Source organism: Mesoplodon bidens, assembly GCF_964165515.1.
Source record: "Mesoplodon bidens genome assembly, chromosome: 16".
Taxonomy (NCBI): Eukaryota; Metazoa; Chordata; class Mammalia; order Artiodactyla; family Ziphiidae; genus Mesoplodon; species Mesoplodon bidens.
The window spans coordinates 68,197,819-68,205,907 of record NC_138173.1 but is presented as its reverse complement, the minus strand read 5'-3'; the positions used below and the strand labels follow the sequence as shown (position 1 = coordinate 68,205,907).

The 8,089-nt window shown below is 52.0% G+C and overlaps 1 protein-coding gene across 4 annotated transcripts in view; it reads left to right on the top strand.

Moving 5' to 3' along the window:
• Positions 1 to 4,357: 4,357 nt before the first annotated feature.
• ASAP1 (ArfGAP with SH3 domain, ankyrin repeat and PH domain 1) overlaps positions 4,358 to 8,089 on the top strand; it is a 348,630-nt gene continuing 344,898 nt past the window's right edge. For 2 of the 4 annotated variants that reach the window (XM_081214356.1, XM_081214354.1), the window contains exon 1: positions 4,359 to 4,554. The gene's annotated coding sequence lies outside the window, so the exon portion shown is untranslated. Of the gene's footprint in view, positions 4,555 to 8,089 lie in introns of all 4 variants that reach the window. The other 2 variants (XM_081214357.1, XM_081214355.1) reach the window with 2 other exon arrangements.

Genomic DNA, 8,089 nt, shown 5'->3' with positions numbered 1-8,089 from the left:
TTGACCTTGGGCCAGTTACTCAACACTCCTGTGCCTCAGTTTCCTGAACTGTAAAATGGTGCAAAGCTTTTTAGACTCATTGCTTTCCATGACCGAACTTGTACCATTTCCTCAGACCATGCTGAACCTTGTAGAGTTACCCAAATATATTACACGCTCCTACTCAGGCTCAGTCTTTGCTCAGGCACAGAGGGGGTGCCTGGTCAATATCTGTGAATAAATGAATGAATGCTGACCTGCTTTGTGTCTCCCCAGAAACAAACCTTGAGACAAGAAATTGGGTGCAGTTAGTTTATTTGGGAGGTGATTGATTCCAGGCAGAACAAATGAGGGAGTGAGAGAGGGAGACAGGGAAGAGAGAAGAGGCATAGGGAATTAATAAGAGAGATATAACTGGGGGCAACGGGACTCCACTGGGGATCCTCTGAGGAACTGTGTTGAAAGCACTTTAGGACTGTTCCCCTTTAGAGATGGGAGGCTGTGACATTTATCCACTGATTGGTTGGAGGCTGCCCCGAGGCTGTTAGGCATTTCCCATCTGGGCAAGATCCCGAAGACTTGGGGAAAGGCCCCAGGCAGAGAGGAAGAGAGGGACACGTGCTTCAGGTGGACAGTTCCTCTGGACAGATGGAATCAAACTGCACCTGCAGGTGAGCTCAGAGGTGGGTCCAGGGGACAGATTGCTGAGCATCATCAGCATTGTGCTTTTTGCTCTGGCTGACAGGCCTGTGACCCCTCATCTACCTAGATAAGTCCCACCTCTTCCTTGAAGCTTAGTTTAAGAGCCCCTACTTCTTGGAAGTGGTTTCTAACTCCCTGCTATAGGTTGAATGTTTGTATACCCCCAAAATTCATATGCTGAATTTTATAACCCACAATGTCATGGATATTAGAGTTGGGGCCTTTGGGAGGTGATTAGGTCATGAGGGTGGAGCCCTTATGAATGGTATTAGTGCCCTTATAAAAGAGACCGCAGAGATATCCCTTGCCCCTTCCACCATGTGAGGACACAGCAAGAAGACGGTCGTCTATGAACCAGGAAGAGGGCTCTCACCAGACATCGAATCTGTCAGCACCTGTCTCAGACTTTCCAGCCTCCAGAACTGTGAGAAATAAATGTGTGTTGTTTATGTCACCAAGTTGGGCTTCCCTGGTGGCACAGTGGTTAAGAATTTGCCTGCCAATGCAGGGGACATGGGTTTGAGCCCTGGTCTGGGAAGATCCCACATGCCACAGAGCAACTAAGCCCGTGCGCCACAACTGCTGAGCTCATGTGCCACAACTACTGAAGCCTGCGTGCCTAGAGCCCGTGCTCTGCAACAAGAGAAGCCATCGCAATGAGAAGCCCACGCGCTGCAATGAAGAGTAGCCCTGCTCACAGAAACTAGAGAAAGCCCGTGCACAGCAACAAAAGACCCAATGCAGCCAAAATAAATAAATAAATAATAAAATAAATAAATTTATTAAAAAAAAAAAGTCACCGAGTCTATGGTATTCTGTTATAGCAGCCTGAACTGACTAAGATACCCACTCCCTTCTGATTTAGGAAAATTTCTAAATTTTCTGTGACACCCTGGACATACCTCTATAAGAGTAATCATCTCTCTGTTTTCTAAATAGAACTTTCTTGTCTTTCTCGGAGAGCAAGAACAGTTCATCTTTGCAGATCTATTGCCCAGAAGATTTTTGAGCACTTAACCAATGACTTAATGAATTCAAATTCACCTTGCTCAGGGCCCCGGTCAGAGTAAGTGGTCAATAAATGCAGGCTCCTTTGCTTTCCCTCCAACTCAGAGAGTCTGCCATCTGACTGAGGAGGGCACGTACCGAGCAAGCATAGAATGTGATTGATTTGTTCTTTATTTTTTTTTAAGATTTATTTTATTATTTATTTATTTTTGGCTGCATCAGGTCTTAGTTGTGGTGCGCGGGCTTCTCTCTAGTTGTGGCACATGGGTTCCAGGGAGCGTGGGCTCTGTAGTCTGTGGCGCATGGGCTCTCTAGTTGAGGCGCGCAAGCTTAGTAGTTGTGGCACACAGGCTTAGTTGCCCTGAGGCATGTGGGATCTTAGTTCCCTGACCAGGGGTTGAACCTGCGTCCCCTGCATTGTAAGGCAGATTCTTTACCACCGGACCACTAAGGAAGTCCCTGATTCTTCTTTAAATGAACAGAAGTGCTGGGGGAGCATAAAGGAGGGCACAATTAACTGGGACTGTACCAGGGAGACTGCAGTTATGTCATCTGACAGTGTTAATTACTTACAGTTTTAACTTTCCAGAGCCATTAATAGAGCCTCTGGTGCTTCTTCCATGACACTGGGCTTTCCCATTTGAAACCCTCTCCCCCAAAGCGGAAGATGCAGGGAGCTAAGGGACAGATTGAACCTGCTACTCTAACCTGGTTTACCTCTTTCATTCATTGGACATGTCTTTATTGAAGGTCTCCTATGGGCCAGCACTGTTCTTGGCACCAGGATACAGGAGTGATCCAGACAAGCAGCAGTCCTGCCCTAATGCAGCTTACCCATGCAGGGGGAGACAGATGATAAATAAGCAACCAAATAAGCAGGACAAATTAAACCATGACAAGGGCTATAAAGACAAGTAGATCCAATGGTTGGGGAAAGCCCCTTTTGAGGTCTCGACTTCTGAGCTGTGAGCTGAGTTCAACGAACAGCCAAGCAGAGATTCTTCCAGGCAGAGGGACTAGCAGCTGCAAAAAGGGCCTTGGGCAGGAACCTGGACTCCCGGGGCCAAACCAGGAGCTTGTCCCACTGCTTCTGGCCACTGAAGAAGAGTTGCAGAAAAGAGACAAACTGGGTCTAAAACTGATGTCCGGTCCTTCCTTAGAGCTGAGCAGCTGATACCCAACTTTCAGTGCCTGGCAGGCTCATTTCAAGTTTGGTTTTCATTCATGGGTATGTTGTTCCCTCTTCAAGTCAGATTGGGTTTCAAAGGAATTTGAGACACTTACAGCAAAACCACCAAGCTGCATCCTCCAGGTAGAAAACCCCCTAATGTGGCATTTCCGTGGGAAGCCACAATGAATCACTCCCGTTGGCCACCTAGTCCAGGCCTGAATGGACGGAGATTTACTCTGGTTTTCTCAAACTTTGTAAAGCCTCTCCAGACTTTTTTAACAACCTCCCCACTCCCCACCCAGTGTCCTGACTCTCAGGTTAAGAGTAAAATAGCAAATTCTGTGAGGTTTGCTGAGTTTCAGATTTCACCAGAAGGGGGTCTGCCATAGCCACTAACCTTTTCCTCTGCAGAGAGCAGTTTCTGAAATGCTGCAAAGAAAAATAATCTCTGGGTGATAAGGAGGTTAATGAAGTTCCGAGGCTTTGTGAAGTAGGTATAGATGCACAGCACACCCTCCACCTCTAAAACCTTTCTTTCTCTGATATCTCTTGCGGTAATAAAGACAATCATGGCTCTCATTTATCTGAGCATTTACAGTGTGTCAGTCCCTGTCTAAACATTTGGTTTCCAAATCAGCCCTAGGAAGGCGGTATGACCACCTCATTTCATATTTGAGTAAATGGAGGCTCGGAGAAGTGAAGTGACTTACCCAAGGTAACACAGTTAGAAAAAACGCAAAGTCCAGATTCTAACCCGGGTCAGAGTCCAAAGTCCATACTGTTACTGTGCATACTATTTCTATACTATCCTGACCCGGAAAGGTCCTGGGCAAAAAATGAGGAAATTAGCAAAGCGGAGCCGTGAAAGGGGGCAGCCAGGTAAAGTCACTTATTATGAAAAAATAGGGGAAACGGCCAGGAGATTGCAAGTTCATTCTCTGCAGGGTGGGAGAGAGGCCAAGGTGCTTTCCTGGTGTCCGGGGACTTACAAAGGCACCTCCCAAGGCCAAGGTTTTATCGGGACAAATCCCACCCCTTCTACATCTGAGCGAGGAGAAGGCAGGCCAGCGGGGGTGTGGGGCCGAACGGGTAGGATGCCCGACCCCGGCCCAGCTCGCACGCCGGAGTCGGGTGTCCGAGACCCCGCCTGCCCCGCGCGCGGCGTCGGAGAGCCAGCCCGCCGCCCCTCCTGCGTGCCGGCGGGCCAAGGGTTAAGCGAGGCGGGAGCCCCCGGCGTGGGGCGGCCCCCGGGCCGGGAATGCTTAGTCAGGATTCCGATTTCCTGTCGAAGTGTTTGGATTTCCTGAAGCCCTCGCCCTCCGCCGCCGAGCGGGATCGTCCGAGCCGCGCGCGTCGCTGCGGCCTCCTCCCCTCGGCACATGGTCGCCCGCCCCTTCCTGCGCCGCGCTCGGCTCCCGCGCCTCGCCTCGCCGCCGCCGCCGCCGCCGCCGCCGCCGCCGCCGCCGCCGCCGCCGCCGCCGCCGCCGCCGCGGGCGGGCACTCTGCGCTCGTGCAGCCCCCGGCCCGCGCCTCCCGCCCCGCCGGCTGCTCCGGCCGCCGCCCGCTTTCCGTTCCGAGAGCCGCGATCGGCCGGCCGAGGGGAGCCGGGGCGCGGGCGTCTGCGCTGCCGCCACCGCCGAGGAGCCGGCGCCGAGCCCGCGATGGAATAATGCCCAGCGGCCCGCCCGGTCCCGGTGAGTTGCGGGGCGCCTGGACTGGCTTGGCGGGGCCGCGCGGGGTCGCCCCGGGTCGTCGGCGCCCCCTGCCCGGCCCCCGCGCGGAGAGGCGCCGGCACGGGGCGCCGGGAGGGTCCCGGCTCCGTTCGCGGCCGGGTGCCCGGTGCGCGGGGAGGGCGCCGGCCGCGGGCTCCGCAGGGCCGGGCTCAGCCGTCCAGGGGGGTCTGCGCCCCCGAGGCGCGGGGTGGGACGGGTGGCGCCGCCCCGGGGGTTTCGCGCGCCCTCCCGGAGAGGAGCCGGGGCCCCGCCGTTGGGGCGCCCTCCTGGCTGGAGGCGCGGGCGCCGGCCGTGGCATTGTCTCGGGCGCGGCGGAGGAAAGTTCCCCGCCGTTTCGGGAACGGCCGGCCTGGCCCCGCGGCCCCCGGCCCCGGCTGGGGCTCGGCGCTGCCAGGCAGGCCCCAGGCCAGTTAATTTCAGCGAACGAAACTTGAGGAAAAAATTCCCACTCGGGGCTTGGGGTTTGTGCACGGGAAGATAGGGACGTGGCTTGTGCTTTTCTGCTTGTACCATTTGGGGACCTGCTGCATTTTCTGAGAGCGACATGAAGTTTCAAAGAAAAAAGAAACTCGCTGGCGTCTGGTGTTCTGCGGTTTCCTATATCCCGAGAGTTCTTCTCGGGCATTCCTAAAGCGGTTTCCTTCAATAATTTATTTTTCCACTAGCGCAGGGAGATGGAGAGCCAACTTCAGACCATCCTCAGCGTGACCTCAGCTTTACCTGCACTAATCAGAAGGAACAAGAACTTTCTCCTACTTTTTTACCCGTAGACTCGGTCAGTTTGTCTTAGCAGAATGGATTCTGGGATGACACCAGGGCATGGATTGCTGAGAAATGTTTGGGGATTGTAAAACATAATTCAATACTGAGGCCAGTTTTCTCTCTCCATCAAACTTCAGCCCAAGGCCTTTCCGTTTTGCAGTTGGAGGAAGATGCAGGAAGAAAAGACGCAGGTCTTCTGGAAGCATCAAATCTTTGAGAATAGTTGTTTCAGTCCCTTCTTGTTATACAGCTGAGGCCTAGAGAGGTGAAGTGACTTATGTAAAGTCATGTGGCCAGGCTTCAGACTCCCCGTCCAGTGCTCATTTCACTAATGTCAGTGTATGGTCTGTCAGCTATGAAATGTTGGGAAACATGCCTTCTTGGCATTATAACCTTCATCGTTTTAGTGCCTTCTCTTGTTCTGTCTTGTCTGTTATTGCTGCTATTTTTTGAGATATGCAGTTATCTGCAACTGCATATTTTTATTAATAGACTTTATTTATTATTTTCTTTGCTGTACGCGGGCCTCTCACTGCTGTGGCCTCTCCCATTGCGGAGCACAGGCTTCAGACGCGCAGGCTCAGCGGCTATGGCTCACGGGCCCAGACGCTCCGTGGCATGTGGGATCTTCCCGGACCGGGGCACGAACCCCCGTCCCCTGCATCGGCAGGCGGACTCTCAACCACTGCGCCACCAGGGAAGCCCCTGAAACTGCATATTTTGAGACAGAGTTAAAAGAAAACAATTCCCTAACCCCTACTGTTCAGCCACTAAATGGATTTGGAGCTTCAGCCACCAAATGGATCTGAAATATAAAATGGGTGGCTTCTTATATAGGAATGACTTTTCTCTATCCCATTCTTCTGTAAAAAATAGAAACTCCCAGGTCCAAAAAAGGGCAGTATCTTAGCACATAATGTACCGTGTGATGTTCTCTAGACATGATTTCCAGCCCTCCTGTATCTTTTGAGCTAGGCAGCCCATCTATTTTTCTCCCTACGAGAGCTCCGAATGGCTGGTTTTTCATTTTTAGTATGTGATAACGTTGGAGAGAAAGGACTTTTTCTAAAGCTTGCCATTTGGTGAAGGAAATTGAAATTCTCTCCACCTCCCCGCTCCTCACCAGCCACAGTGAGCCAGATTTTGCAAAATCAGTCGAAGGCTTGCAGGCCCCCAAATGAGTGCGTGCAGACAAATGGGACCCTCCCTTACGCTTCCTGAGGACCCACCTCCCTGTGGGCCATCTCCATGCTGCACCCAGGTGGCTGAAGTCTAGAGGAAAGAAGGGAACCTGTATAACCTGGAACATTGTTGTTTCTGCATTTTCCCTCCAAGTTCTCAGTGGAATATGACTGGATCCTGTGGCCCCATTCTCATTTTCCCCTCCTGTGTTTCTTCTTCCCACTTCTTTCCCAGCCACTATATCTGCATGGGTTGGAGAACAGGTCTTTTCTATGGGATGCATGAATGATCCCCATGTAAGCAATAGTAACAGCGATCGCTAGCATTTATTGAGCACTTGCTATATGCCCTGGATATGTTACCTCCTGAGAAGTCCCAAGGAGGAGAGGGAGCTGCTTCCGCAACCTTGACCAGAAAGGACAACACTTTTCAGATTCATCTGGAATTTGAGTCATTCTTTCATTCTTCTATTGCACATTTGCTAAGTGGCTCCCCTGTGGAAGGTGCCAGTTGCACAAAGATGAATAGGACCCTGTGTTCAAGGCCTTCTATTTCCAGCCTCATCTTTCAGTGTCAGCCTCATCTTTCAGTGTCAGCCTCGCACTTTCTCTTTCAGTGAGTCAGTTCAGCAAGCCTGTACTGAGCACCTGTTTCATGCTAAGCGTTGTGTGAAGTCCTGGTGACACAACGATGAACAAGATAGGCCCGGTCCCACCCTCATGGGGCTGGCATTCCATTGGAGGAGCTGGGCAAAAAAAAAGAAGCAGGTAACTTCTAACAAATGAAAGATTGTGATTCTTGTTATCAAGGAAGCACACACAAGGGATCGACCCGATGACCAAAGTGAAGTGGGGTGGGGGGTGTGGGGGGGAGTTCTAGTTTTGCCAGGAAAAGGCCTCTCTGAGGCTGAAGAATTGAGAAGCAACTGGCCAGGCAGAGAGGTTGCAGGAGAGAGGGCGTTCCAGGCAGAAGGATTAGAATGTGCGAAGTCCTCTGTGCACGAAAGAGCTTGATGTGTTCCTGGGAGTGAGGGGAGTCAGGGGCGGGATGGGGAAAATGGCACAGGGTGAGGTTTTAGAGGGAGGCAGGGGCAGATCACACCGTGCTGCGGACAGTCCCCCATCAAGTACAAAGGGAAACTTGGATGAGTTTAGGCTCAGGAGTGGGGTCTGATTGGCATTTTTAGGAGATTACTTTTACTGCTTTTTTATAAGAGTGGATCACAGCGGGCCGAGAGTGGAATCAGGGAGACCAGTTAGTAGGCCACTGCAGTCATAGGAAAGATGAAGGTGGCTTAGATCAGGGTGGAGCCTCCATCAGTGCCAGTAGAGGTGGAGAGAAGTGAGTGCAACCTGGTTGGTTGGATCTTGATGAAATTTGGTGACGGATTTAATGAGGGTGGGGCAGGTGGAAGGACTCAAGGATGACTCTTGGATTCTGGTTTGAACAGCTGGGTGTCATTTGGAGAGACAGGGAAGACTTTGGGGAAGCGTGTGACTAGAGACAGGTTCCACGGGGGCCATTCTGAGCTTGAGATGTCTGCGAGGCATCC